Below are 21065 nucleotides of genomic sequence, written 5' to 3'. Positions count from 1 at the left end.
CCTCGGGGAAGAAGTTGTCCATTGTTCCAGGGCGCTCCCCAACTTGCCCGAGTCCCGCGTCCGGCTTGCGGAAGTCAGCCCAGCAGACGGTCCGGGGAAACCATGCGTGTCACGGCGCGACTCCCAGGAACCCGAGCCCGCGGGGCTCCCCCGCTGCCATCGCCTTAACCCCTTCTCGTCTTTCGCACCTTTTGTTTGCCCAAACCCAAGTCTCTAACTCATCCGTCCCAACAGCAGCCTTTGTCTCCCTGCCTCCAAGTTCCTTACTTCTGGGCGCAGCGCTCGCGAGCGGAGAACAGCTGGTGACACATTCTTCCCCCGGGCTGCGGGAGGGCGGCGGGGGTCTTAGGAGCGCGCCCTCTGCCTCTGCGCTCCGGCCGGAGGCGCTCTCCGCGACAGGGGGACAGCGGCCACGAAGCGAGCCCGTAGTGGCTCTCCCCGCGCGAGCGCCGCAGCGGCGAAGGTTCGGGCGCCTGGGCTCAGCGGGCTCACCGCAGCTCCGAGACGTGCAGACAGGAGCACTCGCCCCGCCCACTCGCCCCGTCCCGCCCCGCCAGGAGCTGAGCCCCGCCCACTCGGCCTGCCCTCCCAGCTCGCCCGCCTCGCCCCACCCCTCCAGGAGCCCAGCCCAAAGCCAACCCCGCCCCGCGCTTCCGCAGGGCCGGCCCTGCCCACTCCGCCTGGGGCGGACGCGCGGGCTCCGCAGCTGGAGGGGAAGGCGAGGCTGGGGCTGCGCCTGCTCTTGTCCCCGCCTCCCCACCCAGGAGTGGGCGGGGGAGTTGACTCTACCCTCTGGTGATTGAGACCAAATAGTCACCGGGGAGGAGGGGTTGGGGGATTCTTTTGTGCCTTTGATCTTCAGCGGACCCTGGAACCGGCTCAACACGGATCTCATTAATGCAGCTCGGCAGATGAGCGACCCCGGGGAGGGAAGCGCGGTCGGCCGAGCTGCCCCGGCTGTTGGGCCAGATCAAAGCGGGGAACGCAGGCTACTCAATTTCTGGAAGCTGCCTTCCCGTGTTGAGTTTCTTTCTTGCAGTCAGGTTAAAGGACGTTTTCTTAGCAGCAGGAGAATGTAGTTTTGTAACCTGGAAGAGGACAAGGCCAATTGCACCATAAAAAAATGTAACCCCTGTCCTAGACCTAAAGGAAGCAGGCAAAGGCAAGTGAGATGGATGAAGGATCAGACCCACCTGATACTGCTTCCTCTAGGGCAGGTCCTCAAATTTGAGCGTGCCCAGGAATCACCTGGGAATCTTGTCAAAATGCGGATTGGAATTCAGTGGGGGCATTTCCCACAAGCTTCCAGGTGCCCTCAAAGGGTGTCAGCTGGCCCCTTTGCTGGTCTGCAAACTGCAGCCTGTCTCTAACAGGTAGAAAAACTGAGAGCCAAGATTCAGGAACTTCTGTAGCAATTTAAAAATGCCACAACAGCCAAGCGAATGATCGGTGGAATCTTTGAACTGAGTATAAACCAGTTTTGGTGGTGTCAGACCCAGTGGTGAATCATACCTAGCACAGCAAGGTTCTACCATTGGTCTCTGGCAAATTGAAACAAAAAGGACTGGTTCTTCACCACAAGTGGTGTGAGAAGCCTCTCCAGGGGGTTTGCCAACTGCTACTCATCCTTGAAAACCTAAGTCAGAAAGTCACATCTTCCAGGGGAAGCCTTTCCTGAAACGCCAGGCCACTCATCCGGCTTCCAGCCCCACCTAACCACCTGGTGTGCCTTATTCCTAAGATTGTTGAGGAAACCATATGTTTTAAGGGTCTTTTTATTGGTGTCCTGTCTCTCCTTCAGCTGGGAGAATAGAAGCTCCTCGACAGGGGGAAACTGTGCTTTAAAATGTGTATCCCCCGCCTGACTTAGAATTGAATGGATGAAGCATCCTTTTTTAATCCGTTCGGGAAAATCCAAGAGTGTTTGAAGCCCGAACCTCAGACAGTGCTCCAGCATAAATACCCTGATACCCACCCCACTTGCCTTTGGAAAGAGTCAAAGTATAAATTAATTAGTGATCATGTGCTATGCTAGTGCCCTGGTTCACAGGTTGACATACTGGAGCCCTTAAAGCTCGTGTCTCAGGCTGCAAGGAAAGCGAAGAGGGAGCCAGGACCCAGGCACCAGCCAAAGTGCTTAGTCAAATGAGCCTTGCTGCCACCTGTCCTCAGATACTGGCGCAAAACAATTACAGTCATTATGGCATTAATCTGTACAGAACATCTCTCAGGAGAAATGACCAGCCCCCCCTTGTTCAGGCGAGGGTGTGGGTGTGGCTTGGTTCCCAGCATCCACCCAGCCATTAATGTATTGTGCAGCCTTGGCCATGTCATTTCAAAGTCACTTTCCAATACTGGTTCATCAATTGACAGGAATGTACCACACTAATACAACATGTTAACATTAGAGGAGACGGGCGAGGGGGGCGGTGAGGGGACACTTCCCCTTCGATTGTTGTATAATCCTAAAACCGCTCAAAAACAAAGTCTGTTAATTTTTTTTAAAGTCACTTCCCTGTTGATTAAGATTTAGTTAATAATTACCCCCAACTTGACTCACTCATATAAAGAACTGTGAGCCAGATCCAATACATAAAAGTTGAATTTTAGTGAACTATATTTCTTTAAGAGGTTTACACCACCTTATCAAAATCTCCTGAACCAGGTGTTAAAAAGAAAAAAATATATATATATGACTCAATCTTGGGGAGTGGGCTGGGTGCCTAAATACATCGACATTTTAGTAAGCAGCCAAGTAGGCAATTCTGAGTTTGAGAATCACTGCTTCGGTTGTCAGAATTCATCAGATTTTCTGTATAAACACACATTCTCGAAAAGGTGTAAAGATAAACTGTAGCAGTAAGTCTCTGCTGAACAGCCAAGTGCCTGTTACTTTAAACGTTCTGGATAGGAGATCTAACTTTCAAGTCTTTACAGTTGAATCCGTTGTTTCAAAGGATGATGTTAAATTTACAAGGACTTAGACAAAGTTGGACAGAGAGGGGGAAGCATTTTAAATCAATAGATTTCTAAGAATATCTATCCCTTTACCATTTTTAAAAAGTTAATGTGCTTCCTATCAAGAAGCTGCCTTACCCATTGGTCAAAGCCCTTTGGGCTAAAATGGATAAACCCGCCCTCTAAGAAGTGACAGGTAGAGGCTCAACAGAATGTTAATGCCAGAATGGGCACATTTCTCGGAGGCCAAGTTCCTTCTCAATTATCCTTATTTCTCGAAGACTCCATGCTAACTTTTCATTTTCAAAATAAAACACCAAAAAGCTTAGGTTTCATTCTTATTTAGCTGCAAAAATTAACCCACGATGGACAAAACTTTAATACAGATGGGACCATGTCTCCACTTTAAGGGAGAATTATGTAGGTATCTGTGTGAGTGAAGTAATACGATCTTTTTCTGTTTTTGTTTTCCATCACGTGTTTGTTTTTAGTTGAAGTGTGTTGTCTTAAGCTCCTTTGTGATTTCAAATTGAGTCCTTTGTTCTGGTTGTTCTGTTGCTGCCGGCACCTCCTAATCTGGTTGTGTCTTCGTGTGTAGAATCTTTTCCATCACTTTTGTTTTTATAAAATAGTCACCTCTAATTGCTCCAGTCGGAGTAATGGTTTAATTACTAGGTATGGAAAGGGAAAGTTCAGAAAGGTTCTTTCACACAAATTAGAAGTTGAGAACTGACACAACTCTAAAATCCTGTTTTTCGTGCTTCACTAAACAGTGGTGGTCCTTTCGGTTGGTTTACAGTCTTGGATGTTTAAAAATTCAAATATGTTTGCCTTTTTAGAACAAAAAAAAAATGAAGGGAATTTTAATATGTTCTTTAAACGTTTAGACAAGTGTTTTGTTTGTTTACTTCTAATAACTTGCGATTCAAAAATCCTGGAGGGAATTTTTTTTTCATATGAAGCAGAAAATGATTGTGCAAGATTTCTGTAGAAAGAATAAAATTTGGGGTGAAAATATGTGAAATGTTTTCCCTTGTAATAGAATTGAACAAGTACAAAAGAATAAATAGAAACAAAGCACAAGGGATAAGACACTCAAAAAACTAAGTTGCTGGCAGTTATTTTTTTCTAAACACCATGAACGAGGGCTAGGCTGTAATTTACCTCTTCAGAAGCAGGACACTCCACGGACAGTCGGTTCTAACTAAATCCCATGTCTTCAAACTAGAGCAGGAATGCTTTCTAAATTGATGTCCCACACACACGCAGAGAGTGGGTTTCCCAAAATTAATCCATTTCCATTTAAAGCAGTTGGTCCTGGTTCTGTTGAATGGGATCAATGTATCCAAATCCTTGAAACCCTCCAGGATGATAGAGTCCGCCCACTTAGAGAATGTGTGACCACACCCTTTCTCTCTTGATTTCTTTGTATCTTCCTGCTCCCTCTCTTTCCTTGCTCCAGAGCCCGCCCCCCCCCCAACGGGGGCTGACTTTCCAAAGCTGCTTCTGTCTCCCCCTCTGTTGTTAATCACATGTTTGCCACTTCCAAACCTCGTGCCCTCCCACACTCCCCCTTCTCACATCTGCAGTTTTCCCTGCTCCTGTGTTTCGAGCCAGTAAATGTGATTGTGCCTATTCTTGAAAACGGGCCATCTCTTCGAACCCCTACCTTGTGCCATTCTCCGCTTCGTCTCTGAGCCATCAGCTCTTCAGCCCCATATGATCAGATTTATTGCCCACAATTCTACTCTCGAAGATCACTGTGACCTTGAAATAATCAAATTCAACAGCTTTTTCTCAAATGTCACCCCCCTTGACACGGCCCCTCCTCTGGATCTCTTGCACTTCTTGGTTTTGGGGCCAGCTTCCTGAGTGTGCATTTAGGCGCACAGGACCCTAGGCTCAGAAGGGGCCCCGGGCTTGATTTAATTCTCTGCTGTGTTGTCTTAAAATCCTTAAGGACTTTTGTTTTTCTCTTTTGCAGTGGGCCCTGAAAATTCTGTAGCCAGTCCCACCTAGCTTTGATAACACTGCCTTTGTCTTGTTTTCCCAACTCGTTGGCCTCTTTCTCTGCCACTTTTGCAGGCTCCTCCTCTCAACCGCCCCCCCGAAATATGGTCAATCCTAGGCGCATGTCCCTTCCTCATGCTTACATCGTCACCCAGCGCCCTACTTCAGTGACAGTCTCTTCAGAAATGAGTCCGTGGCTCAAGCTCTGAGAAGTCCCAGACGTGTATTTCCACACACTTGTCGACTGTTGGCCAGTAGGTGCTTCTCCTCCTTCATACACCCAAACCAAACTTTCTTCACGGCCTTAAATTCTCTATTCATTCACAGAATAAGAGAATCCAGTCGCCTCCATGAGTAGGTCTCTGTCACTCAGAGCTACCCCCCATCTTCTGAGGACACTATCGCCCCGCTGAGGGTGAATCCACATTGCAAATCCCTCTCACCCAGAAGAGAATCTTCAAGCTGCTTTTGCTCCACACATGTGACTTCCGTCCCCCCACGTGGATGCAGCCCCTCATGGTCTCACCTGGGGAAGCAGGGAGGCTCGGCATGTCCGTGTGGGTGACACGGGTGACGGCAGGGGCAGAGTGTCTGTGTGGTCAGCTGGTGGGGGGGAGGCAGCCACTACCAGGCTCACAGGAGGAGCCGCAGGTTTCTGAGGTGGGTAGGTGACCGACTCACCAGGCCCGTTCCCCGCGGTGAATCTGAGAGTCATTTCTGGAAATCTCAAATCCACTCCTCCTGCCCTTTCAACGATCCAGCAAGCGTTGTAATACCCTTCAATAAACCTCTTGCTTAAATGCACTGACGTGGGTTTTGTTGTCTGCAATGTGCCAATGCCTTAGGAGGGGTGCCATGTTTAGACTCAGGAAAGCGGGGCCCTGTGTTGGGGTGTGCTCCTTTGGGGCCTGCCACTGTCTGGGGCCAGCTGTGCCATCCAGAGAAGCCCCTGTGGCCGCGGATCAGTCCCATGTGGGCTTGGTCTTTGTTTCTCCTCTTCGGGGCACCCTCTGACCCTCTACCATGCACGTGGCGTCATCCAGACATCCAGGCATTTATGGGAGTCCCTCCAGGGCCCGTGGCTGGACCTCAGGCCCAGGGAGGATGGCCACCTAGATTCTCCTGCTGGCCAAGGCGATGTGTTTTTCACAGGACTGTGAGGGACTGGCCTCCTGAATGAGGCTGATGAGCTATTCTTGAGTGACTTTCACTCACCTCGGACGCAGGAGGACGGCCACACTCCTGGCCACTAACAGGAGAGCTGGTGTGTGGACCCTAAGAAGACTCTGTGTACATTCATAACAACAAATACTGAAGGGCTCATTATTCTAAATCTTCGTGGAGGAATTACTATACCTCACATGGGCTCATGAATTTTGTAATATATATTTTAATCAGATTATTTACATATACACAGGGGTTTCCTATACCTTAAGGCCAGTCCTCAAGAACAGCACAAAAAACCAGCCTAAGGCTGGGGTTCCGGTGAGAAACTTGGGGGGGGCGATTCATGAGCTACATCACGGGGCCAATCCGATGCACATTCTTTTTTTTTTTTTTTTAATTTTGCCAGCACCCATTCTTTTTTTTTTTAAGATTTTATTTATTTATTCATGAGAGACAGTGGGGGAGAGAGAGAGAGAGAAGCAGAGGGAGAAGCAGGCTCCCAAGGAGCTGGGATCCTGATGCGGGACTCGATCCCGGGACCCCGGGATCATGACCTGAGCCGAAGGCAGACGCCTAACCATCTGAGCCATCGGCGCCCCCCGATGCACATTCTTTTGGGCAACATGGCAACGCTTTGTTTTTCCCACCTGAAACGGCCTGAAATGGCCACTATTGCTTGTGCTTCTTAAATGAGTGAAGAATATGTTTGGAATGTTTTTTTCCCCTCAGGTTTCCAGTAAAGGCAAGGGCTGCTGAGAGTATTAGAAAAAAAAATATCAGATAAGTGTAGAGCGTTGTTTGTATGAGAATGTCCAAGACAGAGTTGTTTACGATAGTTAGAGACCAGGACGGCACATCGTGCCTCTCCGCAGGAGACTGGCAAATGCACAGAGCAGCGTACTCTGGGTTAGCCGTCTGCTTCTGTGTCACAAGCTACCTAGACCCAAGTGGCTTCAGACAACAATGACATTCTTTCTTACAATGCCGAGGCTTGACTTGGCTCGACCGGGCTTGCTTTCCAGTGTAGTCAACCGGGCTCTCTCTGGCAACTGCGTTGCTCCGCTGTGACTGGTGGTCGAACACGCCTTCCTCATATGGCAGGAACCTGGTTTGGGGGGCGGGAGGGGCCCAGCCCGGACAGCTGAGCAGCTCTCTCCACACGGTCTTTCTTCACACCGTGGCAGTCTCCGCATTCCATTAGGGAGAGGGCGGAATTTGCAAGACCTTTTGAGAAATTGCACAAAAGTTACAGACGTTGCTTTAGCCACATTTTATTGGTCAAAGCCTGACAGAAGGCCAGTCCAGATGGAAGAAGCAACAAAGAATTTGTGACCTTTTTTTTGGAAAGGAGTGTGTGTGTGTATACATATGTTAAAGTTATATAACACTAAATTGGCCATTTTAAAGTGCACAATAGTGGGACACCTAGGTGGCTCAGTTGGTTAGGCGTCTGCCTTCAGCTCAGGTCATGATCCCAGGGTCCTGGGATTGAGCTCCGCACCGAGCTCCCTTCTTAGTGGGGGGCCTGCTTCTTCCTCTCCTCCCTGCTCGTGCTCTCTCTCAAATCTCTGCCTCTCTCAAATAAATAAAAATCTTTAAAAAAAAAAATAAAGTGCACAATAGCATTTAATACATTCACAGTGCACTTAGTGGCATTTAACATAGTCACAATGTTGTGCATCAATCTCCCTAGTTCAGAATATTTTCATCACCCCCAAAGGAAACTTGACATCCCTTTACCAGTTGCTCAGATTCCTGTCTGCCCCCAGCCTCCGGCAACCACTAATTTGCTTTCTGTCTCTATCGGTGTGCCTATCTTGGATATTTCCTATAAATGGAATCATACATAGCTTCTGTGACTGGCTTCTTTCATCAGCATGTTTTCAACCATGGTCCACGGTAACGCGAGTATCGGGACTGCATTCCTTTTCCTGACCGAATAATATTCCATTGCACCGATAGACCACCCCTTACTGATCCATTTGTCGGTGGATGGATTTCTTTGTCGTTTCTACCTTCTCACTAAGGTACATAGTGCTGCTGTGAATACTCACGTACCTGTTTTCAATTCTTTGGGAGAACTCATCTAGGAGTGGAATTGCTGGGTCATATGGTAACCCTGTGTTTAACTTTTTTTTTTATAAATTTTTGTTTTAATTTATTTATTTGTCAGAGAGAGAAAGAGAGAGAGAGGGCACACAAGCAGGGGGAGTGGGTGAGGGAGAAGCAGACTTCCCGCCGAGCAGGGAGCCCGATGCGGGGCTCTATCCCAGGACCCTGGGATCATGACCTGGGCTGAAGGCAGACGCTTAACGACTCAGCAGCCACCCAGGCGTCCCCTGTGTTTAACTTTCTTGAGGGACTGCCCCACTGTCCTCCTCTGTGGCCATTTTTAATCCGCCATACTATTCCATATTTATTGCTGTGGAAATATGAATAAGTAACAAAATGACATGTTTCATCTGCATGGTACAACAGTTTAAAACAGACCGTGGTTTAAGGCAGACAAGTTTACTTTTCTCTTATAAGCAAAGCGTGAGGGCTTTGTTTCTGTAAAGTCTTCAGGGACACTGACTCCTTCCAGCTCGCTCTGCAGTGTCCACTGTGGGCTCTCAGGCCTGTGGGGAGAGAGAGTCAGCTTTCCAGACAGCAGGAAGCAGAGAGGGACAGTGACTGGCACAGGGGACACAGAGCCTGCCCGCTCTTCCTTAGGGCAGGTTCCCCGGGATGGTTGCACAGTGCACCTATGTGTACTCTGTTGACCAGAACTTAGTCGTCAGCTGCCAGGAATACTGAGAAATATAATATTTATTCTGGGTTTTTATTTACCCGGCTAAAAACTCTGCCTTGGAAGAAGGAAAGACCAGGTACTAGGGAACAGCTACCTGGCTCTTCTCATTTGATAAAATTAATTGTGAAAAGAGCTTTGCAAGAAAAAACAAATACGCTTCACAAATGTTATCCCTAGATACCAAGGCCGCAGACCATTAAAAAATCACTCTTGACCCTATTCTATATTTTCTGACTTTTTGGTGATACCTGTGGGATCATAAAGTTATTCTTATTTTCAAAAATAAAATGCACATTTCCTCTGTAGGAGCAGAACTTCATTTACTCTTCTTTATCTTTGATTATTCAAAAAAATGTTTACTGTGTATCTGTGATGTTGGGTGTTAGGAGATATCAAGATATAAAGATGAGGAAGACAGGATCTCTGAAGAGATCAACAGACCAGTTGCAGCGAGGCACCAAAAGATAATTTTGAAATGACTATGGAAATTTCTGTAGTGAGAAGCCTACGCAAAATTTTAAAGGAAACATTAAAATAAAAAAAAGATTAAAAGTAAGGCCTGGGCAGTGTTACAGGCTCACTTGTGTCCCCAAAATTCCTATGTCGCAGTCCAAGCTCCTAGTACCCTACGGTGTGACTGTATTGGGAGATAAGGCCTTTCAAAATGTGATTAAGTTAAAATGAGGTCCTTAAGGTGGGCCCTAATCCAATAGGCCTGGTGTCCTTATAAGAAGAAGAAACGTGGACGCACAAGGAGACAAAAGGGACGCATTCATTCACAGAGGAAGACCAGCAGAGGACACAGCAAGCCAGGGACAGAGGCCTCAGGAGACACCAAACCTGCCAACACCTTGATCTTGAACTTCCAGCCTCTAGAATTGTGAGAAAAGCAATTTCTGTTGTTTAAGGCATCCAGTCTTTGGTATTTTGTTACGTCAGTGTTAGCCAACTAATACAGGGAATCAGGAAGAAATTCCCAGGGAGCTGTACTTGACCCAGGGCTCAGTGGATGAGTAGGAGTCTACCATGCAGAGAAGAGAAGAGAGCACGTCCCAGGCAAAGGGCACATGGAAGGAGCCAGAGGTATGAAAAGCATTTTCAGCGAAGGGAGCCACTAATGGTTAGGGCAGAGAGTGTGTGCGTTCATGTGGTTTTAGGAGACAGACCCGGAGAGTTTACTGTAACTTTCTGTTAAGTGAGTTTACAATCAGTGATATGCTAGTGAATGTTTGACAACTGATGGGGGAGGGGGGGTGCAGACAGCCCTGAATCACACCACAGCATTTGCTAGAAACTATTCTGTGGTGTGAATGCTCTCATTATGGCTGATTTCAAGCTCTCACCTCTATTCACTGAACATGGAGCTGAGAAGAGACACGTTATTAGTTAGTATTTCCACCATACAGATAAAAGACAAACAAACAAACAAAAAACAAAAAACAAAAACAATAGAACTACCTCAAGTGCATACAGAATAGTGAAAATGTACTAGAATAATTTAGAAACAATGAGTATTGAGTATTTACTATTTTTGGCTTTTATTTAAATTCATTGCTTTCATATAATTCAGTTGCAAGTTTATGTAACTTAATTTTGAATAATGGCCATGTTTAACAACCAGCCCAGAAAATTCTTGACAATACAGCCATCTGTTGTCATGAGCAAGTGTGAGCACACCCCCGTTTACATCTACTATTTCATAAATTATTGCACTTGCCCATGGGGGTGTCAGGACTCAGTAAGTGATACATTGTAACTTTTGGTCTGGCTGAGCTGATGAACATGAGGGAATGTGCTGAGAAAGTAGAGGATTGTGGAAAACAGGAGGAAGAATCTCCAGGGCTCTACTGGTAGTTAAACCATCACACTAGAGGTGAGATTAACTGAAGCCCTCAAGAAGAGCGGTAAGGTCATTTTTGGAATCCAGGAGGAAGATAAAGGAAGATGTCAGGGAGAGAGGAGATCGTGAGCTGAAGAGGTGGGTGGATGAGGGCGTTTTCAAATTCAATGTCCTCTGCAGGCTGAGCTCCTCAGTAACCAGGAGATGAGGCGATATGCACGCTTGCTTGGATAACTGTACCGGGGTAACTCGTGGTTATCTGAAAGCCAGAGTACTGCAGCTTTAAGAGACGAAGGGATTCTGGCAACTACCAACCACCAGGGTGAAGAAAGGCAGTGTATCCATGGTAATGCAGGGTCAGGGCTAGGTTGGGTACCAGAGGGAAGGCATCAAGAGAAGAGGATGCAGGAAAACTAGACTGGGGGGACCTACACTCACTGAGATCACAGACACAACCAGATGGGGACTCCCCATCTTCCCTCTCAAAGCCACCATCTCACCTGCAGCTTTACTGTCTGCTCCCGCCAGACCTATAGCACCTCCTTGTTGTCTCTGAGCTCCTTGCCCTCACTGTCCTGCCCCGCCAGCACGCTCTTCTTCCCTAGCAGACCTTTCTGCCCAGGGGACAACCTACTCTAGGAGCCCCACCTTTAAATCGCTCAAGTAAGACACAACATCCATCCTCCAGTCACTCGCCCATGGTCTTCACAGCAAAGCATACCCAAGGCCTTCTGTCTCCCGGGGTCTCCTCTGCCTTAGTGACGCTTCCCCCCCAAAGCCGCCCCCTGCCCCCCACTGTCAGTGTCACAATCATTGCCCGGCTGCACAGCAGAAGCAGTGATACCTTAAAGTGTAAATCAACACTTTACTGTGGCACTTAAACCCTGCAAGGGACTTCTCTCTTTTTATTTTACTTACTTATCTATCTATTTATTTTTAAATTTTATTTTTAAAATCCAGTGTAGTTAACATACAGTGTTATATTAGTTTCAGGTGTACAAAATAGTGATTCAACACTTCCTTATATTACTCAGTGCTCATCAAAGTAAGTGTACTCTTAATCCCCTTCACCTCTTTAGTTTATCCTCAGATGACTGACAAAGCCTTGCAAGGTCCTGCCTTCCCGCCTCTCCACCCTACCTAGCCACCAGGCCAGCCACCTGGAGCCCACCGACCACAGAGCTTGATCCTGCCCCAGGCCTGTTTCCTTTACCTGCCATGTCTCCTCACCCTCCACTCTGCCTATTCTCTTTGCCAGGCTGCCCCCCCTCTCCTCACTTAGGGTTCAGCTCGAGGTGGCATCAGATCTGCCCATTGAATTCTGCACCAACACACCTGTCATACCGTATGACGTTGCTGGACCTAGTTTCTTCAGAGCATCCATCACTCTTGGAAATGATCTGACATACTCGGTATGCAAACTGCAGCCCACAGGCCAGGTCTGACACGTAGCCCGTTTTTGAAATGCAGCTTTATCAGAAGAGCCACCCCCATTCATTCGGGTGGTCCACGGATGCTTTTGGACTATGGAGCTGAGTAGTTGCAACAGAGACCTTAGGGCCCACAGAGCCTAAAATATTTACTCTCTGTTCCTTTCAGAAAAGATTTGCTGATCCCTGGTTGACTTGTTTACTGTCTGGAATCCAGGTCCCTGACAGCAGGGGATTTGTCTATTTCCCACTGTATCTCAAACATTCAGAAGCTTGTCTGTCACTGTTGCGTAAATGAAGGGGTGATAATGAAGGAGTGATAGTATTGTTAGGGAAAACACTTGCATGTCAACGGGCTAAGCCTGATAATAATTACAGCACCACTAGCACTACAAAGAATAAGGGCTAAGGCATATTAACAAGAGCTACTGTGCTGGGCGCTGCTCAATGCAATGCGTTGCTTGCATTTTGTCTAATGCTTACATCAACTCGGCAAGGGAGGTTTCGTTCTACCTGTTTTATACGGAAGGAAACCGAGGCTCAGAATGCAAGCAGTTGCTCATCTTCTCAGTGTTGAGCGGAGACACACAGTAACATGAGATCTCTCAAACTTATGCTGCTTCTTCTGTCCTACCCTAGAAAGACCGTGAACTTCAGAGAAAGAACTGGGTTCACCACTGGACTTTACAAGCTTTACAACTTCGTCCTTGGCGATCTGGTGATTGTGAGGCTGGGAAATTGCCACCTATTTATCAGGAATGTTAAAGATTGAATAAGACACGAAACACGTAACGTAGCACCTGATACATAGGGAGTACTCAAAACTGTTCGCTTCCTTCTGTTTTTTTAGACGACGGATAGGACAAATTTCCTTCGGTCTGTAGTTTCCCTTACCCCTGGCAGTGAGTGGGCAGATGGTGGAGGGCCAGCTTTCCTGCTTGGGTAGGCATTTGTGTCTGCGTTTTCTCAGTAGGGACAGCACGCACCTGGGGTGGGACACTGGCCACAGTTTTCTCCTATGTGAGCCTGGCCACTCCCTTTGATTGGAAACAAGCCCACCTCTTCCACCGCTTTCCCTTTGGGACGCAGAGTTCTGTTTCGACTCCTGCCTCTGCCTTCTCATATCCAGCCCCCTGTCCTGATCCCTGCCCAAAACAAAGAGAAATGGAGACAGAAAACAACACCCAGCAAGAAACAACATTATCTGCGGTTGCAGCACTGTTGTCTGAGTGGATGCAGGGAACGGTGCAAACAGGGAATGTCATGAAGAGTTTTGTAGAAACATCAATATATGAAGACTATAATAAATTTAGTATTGCCAGAAAAGAGCATTTTGGGGGGTGGTGGGAAAAGTGGCAGGAAAATATAAAATGGTTTGTGAATTAGTCATGGGACTCTCCGAATTAAGCAAGAAAAACCAATCCTGGCAAATGTTAGGAGGAAAAAAAAAATTATGTGCAGTAGATTGGGCAGCTAGATTATAGAATCAGAGGGTAGAGACTTCCTCTTCCAGCACCATGTTGAATAGTAGCAGGTTTCGGGGCGCCTGGGTGGCTCAGTCAGTTAAGCATCTGCCTTCAGCTCAGGTCACGATCCCAGGGTCCTGGGATCAAGCCCCATATCGGGCTCCCTGCTCAGCTTCTCCCTCTCCCTCTCCCTCTGCCCTTCCCACCCCGCTTGTGCTTTCTCTCTCTCTCTCTCTCAAATAAATAAACAAAATCTTAAAAAAAAAATAGTAGCATGTATCACTGCAAACACTTTGATCACACTGGGTGTGATATAATAGGCATCCTTTAAAAGTCATGTCTATTCAAATTGAGGGACATTCTACAAAAACGCTTGACTGGTACTCCTCCAGCAGTCAAAGTCATCAAAAACAAGGAAAGATTGTATAGAAAGTATAACAAACCAAGGAGGCAAAGGAGACACGATGACTTACATGTACTGTGGGATCCTGGAACAGAAAAGGGACATTTGTGGAAAAGCTAGTGAAATCTGCATAAAGTCTGAAGTTTGGTGAATAGGAAAGGACCAACGTTGGTTTCTTCATTTTGACAAATGTACCAGGGTTAAGATGTCAACAAAATGAAAGGGATTCTCCGTACTACCTTTGCAACTTTCTATAAACCTAAAATTATTCCCCCCAAAAGTGTATTTTCTTAAAAATCCATAAGTGTGCCCACAAGAAAGTAAGGGAATCCACAAAGGCCCAGAGGAAGACAAGGCAAAACCGCAAAGGCAAGTGATTCCCCATGCCAAAGAGGAATGCAGGACAAAACTTCCATGAGTCACAGCAGAGGCTCTTGCAAAAAGCAGGGATCCTCAAAGGGCGACACCCTCAGGCACACACAGTACTGAGAATTCCCAACCTTTGCCAAAGATGCTGACAAGAAAATGTGTCCATTTAGCCCTTGATGTGGGGCAAGAAATAGAAACTCTCCTAAGAACTCATAAACACAAGCAACTCTTATTCTGGGTTAGACTTTCAATTTGTACTACCTGTTGTGGGTAGATTTGTGAGCCCTGAAAATCCTATGTTGAAATCCTAACCTCCAGTACCTTGGAATGTGACCATACCTGGAGGTAAGGCTTTAAAGGGGTTTTTAGGTTAAAATGAAGCCATTAGCGTGGGCCCTAATTCAATTTGATGGGTGTCCTATTAAGAAGAAATTTGGACATACAAAGAGACACCAGAAACGAGCATGCACTCAGACAGAACATCACATGAGGACACAGCCAGAAGGCAGCCATCTGCAAGGCAAGGAGAGAGACCTGAGGAGAAACCAACCTTTCCAATACCTTGATCTTGGACTTTGAGCCTCCAGAATTATGAGAAAATAAGTTTCCATTGTTTAAGCCACCCAACTCGAAGAACTTTGTTATGGCAACCCTAACCAGTGGCCCAGGAAAACCCAGGGTCTGGGAGGGACTGCAGTAACATATTCCTATGGTCCCATGGTTTTGCACATCTTTTATGAGATATTTTCATTGTAATGGACTCACCTTAAGACTGCCATATCTTTCCAGCCCAAGTCTACTGTGTCACATTTCTGTACATTTTGGGGCATTAGAGTAGAAATAGAACCAACAGGATATATATGCCCACACACTAACATACATGCAGACACACAAATTTATTTTTATTTATTTATTTTTTATTTTTAAAGATTTATTTATTTATTTGAGAGACAGAGAGAGAGAGAGAGAGAAGGAGAGAGAGCACGAGCAGGGGAAGGGGCAGAGGGAGAGAGAGAATCTCAAGCAGACTCCTCGTTGAGCATGGAGCCCGACCCAGGGCTCGATCTCACAACCCTGAGATCATGACTTGAGCCAAAGTCAAGGCTTGGATGCTTAACTGCCTGAGCCACCCTGGTGTCCCGAACAAACTTATTTTTTAAAAATTGGCTCACATGATTTTGGCAAGTCCAAAATCTGCAGGGTGAACTGATAGGTTGGGACCAGGGAAGAGTTGCAGTCTGAATTTAAAAAGCCATCTGCTGTCAGAATTCCTTCTTTCTCAGGGATGTCAGGCTTTGTTCTATTAAGGCCTTCAACTGATTGGGTACACACCACCCATGTCATAGAGAGAGGGTAATATACTTTCCTCAATACACCGTGGAAGGATTCCCATCATTTGGTTAATTAATACATCTATCACCTCACATATTTATCTTCTTTTTGGTGAGACATTTAAGTTCTACTCTTTTAAGCAAAGTTCAATTATACAATACTGTCTTATCAGCTATGGCCATCATGTTTTATCCTCAGACCTTATTCATCTTATAGCTGAAAGTTTGTACACTTTTACCAACCTCTTTCTATTTCCCACCCTCCCCCCCACCCCCACCAGTCCCTGGCAACCACTTTTCTACTCTCTGTTTCTAGGTTTCAATTTTTTTTTTAAAGATTCTACATATAGGTGATAGCATGCAGTATTTGTCTTTGTCTGTCTGTCTTATTTCACTTAGCGTAATGCCCTCAAGATCCATCCATGCTGTTGCAAATGGCAGGATTTCCTTCTTTCTCACGACTAAATGATATTCCATTGTGTGTGTGTGTGTGTGTGTGTGTGTGTGTGTGTGACATCTTCTCCATCCATTCATCTGTTGATGGACAATTAGGTATAATTATAATGAACATGAGGTGAAGATATCCCTTCATCATAGTGTTTTCATGTCCTTTGGGTAAATACTCAGAAGTGGGATTGCTGGATCATAGGGTAGTTCTATTATTAACTTTTTGAGGAACCTCCATACTGTTTCCCGCAGTGGCTGCACCAGTTTGCATTCCCACCAACAGTGCACAGCATTCCGTTTCCCCACATACCCACCAGCATTTGTCATCTCTTGTCTTTTTGATACTAGCCATTCTAACAAGTGTAAGGTGAAATCTTGTGGTTTTGATTTGTGTTTCTTTGATAATTAGTGACGTTAGCACCTTTTCATCTATCCATTGGCCATTTGTATGTCTTCTTTGGAAAAGTGTCTCTTCAGTTCCTCTGCCCCCCCGCCTTTTTTTAAAGTAGCTCCATGCCCTGAACAAAGCCCAGCACAGGGCCCAAATCTATAACCCAGAGATCAAGACTCAAGCTGAGATCAAGAGTCGGTCGCCCAAATAACTGAGCCACCCAGGGAGCCACCTTTTAATCAGACTGCTTTTTTGTTCCTACTCATTTTTTTTAAACAAATTTTACTTGGTAAAATATATATCACATGACATTTGCCATTTTAACCATTTTAAGTGTATAATTCGATGCCATTAAGTACATTCCCAACATTGTGCAATCTTCACCATTATCTACTTCCAAAGTATCTTCTTCTCCCTGAAACAGAAACTCTGTAACCACCATGCAGTAACTCCATTCCCCATCCCCTAGCCCCTGAGAACCTTTATTCTGTTTTCTGTCTCTGTGAATTTGCCTGTTCTAGATATTTCACGTGAATGAAATCACACGTTATTCGTCTTAAGATAATTTTTTTCTTTTAGTTTTTATTTAAATTCTAGTTAGTTAACACACAGTGTAATATTAGTTTCAGGTGTACAGTATAGTGATTTGACACTTCCATACATCACCCAGTGCTCATCATGACAAGTGCACTCCCTAATCCCCATTGCCTGTTTCACCCGTCTCCCCACTTATGTTCCCCCATGTACAGTTTGTTCTCTATAGTTAAGAGTCTGTTTTCTGGTATGTCTTCTCTCTATCTCTCTCCTTTCTTTCTTTCTTTTTTTTTTCATTTAGGATAATGTTTTCAAGGTTTTAACTGTGCTATAGTATATATCAGAACTTTATTCCTTTTTGTGACCGAATAATATTTCATTGTATGGATATACCACATATGTTTATTCATTCATATGTCAATGGACCTTTGGGTTATTTCTACCTTTTGACTAATGTGAGTAATGGTGCAGTGAACATTGTGTACAAGTATCTGTTTGAGTCCCTGCTTTCAATTCTTTTGGATATATACCTATAATTGGAATTGCTGGATCGTTTGGTTATTCTGTAGCTAGCCTTTCAGGATCTGCCAAATGTCCTACTTACTGTTTACAGCCTACCTGTTACAAATGAACAGCCGCTGAGCTCCAACATATCTGCTGCCACCATGTTGACGTTCTTAATAACCTTATCTTTGAACGTGTGTTTTATAAGAGAAGTCTGATAGGACAATGGAGCATGTGAACAGAGGAGAAATGCACAGTATGAGTGTTCTCAGCCATTCCTTGCTGCCCTGTTTGCATATAGTGTTCATAATGCCCCATGAACACAAAATTCTGGAAGACCCAGGATGCACAGGAATTCAGTGAGACTTAAAGTGAGTAGAGGGTAATTGTGTCATGTCTGTGACTGAGTCAAATGGGTGTGGGGGTTGCTGAAAGCCCCAGGTGGCCTCACTTCTGCTCAAACATAAACTTCCTTTGAATGCAGAATGAAAGCGATGGTGTTTTAAGAAACATAAACCACCAAGGAACCCTATCATCTTCTTTCCTGTTCATGTTACTTCCCTGTATTCACAACTACTTATGCTGAAAGTGATGATCTAGAAGGAAAGGGAAAGATAGTGCAGCACATAGGTGCTTTTTCATCCCGTCCTTCTTTACTCATAAGTAAACCAAAGGTAGAGGGTGGGGAAAGGAAAACAATGTGGTTTTATGCAGCATTTCCACTGTTCTTGTAAGAATAAAATACGACACATGCACAAACTACAAAATATGAATTGTGGAATTTCAGTGATTTCGCGTGACTCGAACACTGATATTTTTCTTTAAAATTGGTATTGCACGACATAAAAATGGACATTGAAATTCCTGCTAATAATTTAAATTTTTTATTTTTTCTCTACTTAGAATGACGTTAAAAGGCAAACAAAAACTACCATGATAGGTCAAGAGAGAGAACGCAGAAGCAGGAAAAAAGCTTTTCAAGTCAGTGCTTTTAATGGCACTTTTTTCTGGCTTTTTGAACAAAGGGTCATGCATTTTCATTTTGCACCGGGCCCCGTAAATTACGTAGCCAGCCCTGACAGCCCCTTATTCTCGGATTCTACAACAGTAGGGTTATGTGCAATTAGGGTAGTGGGGGAGGGATGAGGTAGATCTTGAAGTACCATGGTATTATTTTAGGAAGGGTGGAGCTGACCATGATTTCATGAAGGAATGCACTTCAGAAAATAAGTACACAGATGAAAGAGCTTACAGACTCAGGCTCTCATTACATACTGTCTCAGCATTGCCGTTCTTGAACGAAGGACAGATATCCTATCTTAGAAAGACAGAGAGAGGGAGGCAGAGGAAGGCCAGGTCAGTAAATACCACACCACACAAATAAAGTTAATAGAAGTAAAATAAGAGTAATGATAGGCTCTATGTCATTGATAATGCTATGAAAGACTATATATATGTATATATATATTTTCATCCAAAATCAGTATAAATTTCAGTCTTGTGGTCTGATGTATACTTAAGAAGGCTTTATTTTGATTAACTGATCCATAGAATAAAAATAAACTCAATTATCATGACTCATCCTTTTAGATTCTTTTAACATAAATATTTTATGGAAATTTGAGTAAGCCAACAAATATCAGAAGTAATATCAATCTCAGAAATAATAGTCCTGCTCTCCTTTGGCAAATTTTAAAATTTTGTTTTCTTTAAAAGCTACTCTGAGAATAACATAAGACATTTTGGATTAATGACTGTTTTTTTTTTTCTTTTTCTTTTGGAAATCCTAAATATGTCCTTATGTGGAAAACTTATTGGGGCACCTGGGTGGGGCAGTTGGTTAAGCATCTGACTCTTGGTTTCTGCTCAGGTCCTGATCTCAGGGTCCTGGTCTCAGGGTTGTGAGATCGAGTCCCGCTTGGAGCCCCAGTCTGTTCCGCACGCTCAGTATGGAGTCTGCTTAGGACTCTTTGCCCCTCACCCGCTCTCTCTCTCTCGCTCTCTCACTCTCTCTCTCTCACATAAATAAATACATCTTAAAAAAAAAAGAAAACTTGTTTTCCCTAGAGAGAGAAAACTAAACAAAATAGTGATATTTCGCCTATTTCTCTGATGATCTGCTACTTTTAATCTCCTGTTAAGGTAGCCAAGCGACACTACAGGATGTAATCAAAATGTGTCTAGTCTTTGAAATCTGTTCTGTTGACTCAATGCCATCTGTCAGGGACAAAGAATTGCAAAGGCATGCAACCACAAATTGTAAAAAAAGGAAAAGGTTGCAGCCAATTTCCCCAAGCACTAGGCAACATCTGAACTATACTTAATTCATGAGATTTCTCTTATCTCACATAACAGTTTAGCAAGGAATAGGTGCTCCCTTCTTGTGTACTATTGACCAGCAAATTAATGTATTGATTATTTATCTCTATGCTCACTAGTACAGAGGGTATCTTACATTGTATTAAAAACATTTCCTGAGCACTTACTTACCTTATTCTGTGCAATTTATCTGGAATACCTAACTTAAACCTCCAATAACACTATGAAGCAGGTCTTATTATTAACTCATTTTACAGATGAGGAAACCGAGGATTCAAGATTGAGTGATTTGTCCAATCTCAGAAAACTTGTAGGCAGTCAAGACAGAATTGGAACCCTGGTACTCTGATTCTAGAGCTCATCAAAGTATGCCACACATGCTCCTCAAGGTGTCTACAAAAATACCACAATTTGTTAGCTAATGTATGGGGATTAAGATTCACCATGAATGAATCTCTCCTCCTTCTCCTCACAGGGATGAGTGCATGCTTGGGTACCTGCTATCTTTGAATTTTGAAAGGGCATATAGCAGAAGGGAAATATAGTAAGGCAGGACAAGTGTCATTTGTCTCTGCTCAGGATTTTGTATTCCAAAACCAATGGAACTAAAGCCAATGGAAAGAACTAGAATGGAACACAATTTCCCTTTGCTGCTCAAAATAAGAAGAGGTGGTCTTACAATATTTGATGTTTTAGGTAGTCTCAGAAAATACAAATTAGTAATATTTACATGAACTGCTGTACAATTTTAGAAACTTTATTTAATCAGATGATACAGGAGCACTTAGTAAAGAATATATTGTTCACTATGAGTTGGCTTCGATTCCCTAAGAGCAAAGTTGCTGCACTAACCTAATTTTTCAAAACGTTACCAGAATTACAATGGAAATATTCTGCCAACCCTAAATACTTTGAAAAGTTTATGGCCTATGACTCAGATGAAGAACTACAGGCTGAAGGGTAATATATCTACATGGACTATATTATCATAGATTTTTTTAGATCAGTGTGAATCTAGGGAGCATTTTCAAACGGCATGCCACAGGTTGATAACACTTGACTTTGTCCTCATAGACTTTTTTCAAATCAGTAATTTTGATAAAAA

Source organism: Eumetopias jubatus, unplaced genomic scaffold (assembly GCF_037043125.1).
Source record: "Eumetopias jubatus isolate StellerSeaLion01/CBP00866 unplaced genomic scaffold, mEumJub1_p1.0 scaffold_5, whole genome shotgun sequence".
NCBI lineage: Eukaryota > Metazoa > Chordata > Mammalia > Carnivora > Otariidae > Eumetopias > Eumetopias jubatus.
The sequence above is the reverse complement of the archived record's forward strand: the minus strand, read 5'-3'. Positions refer to the sequence as shown.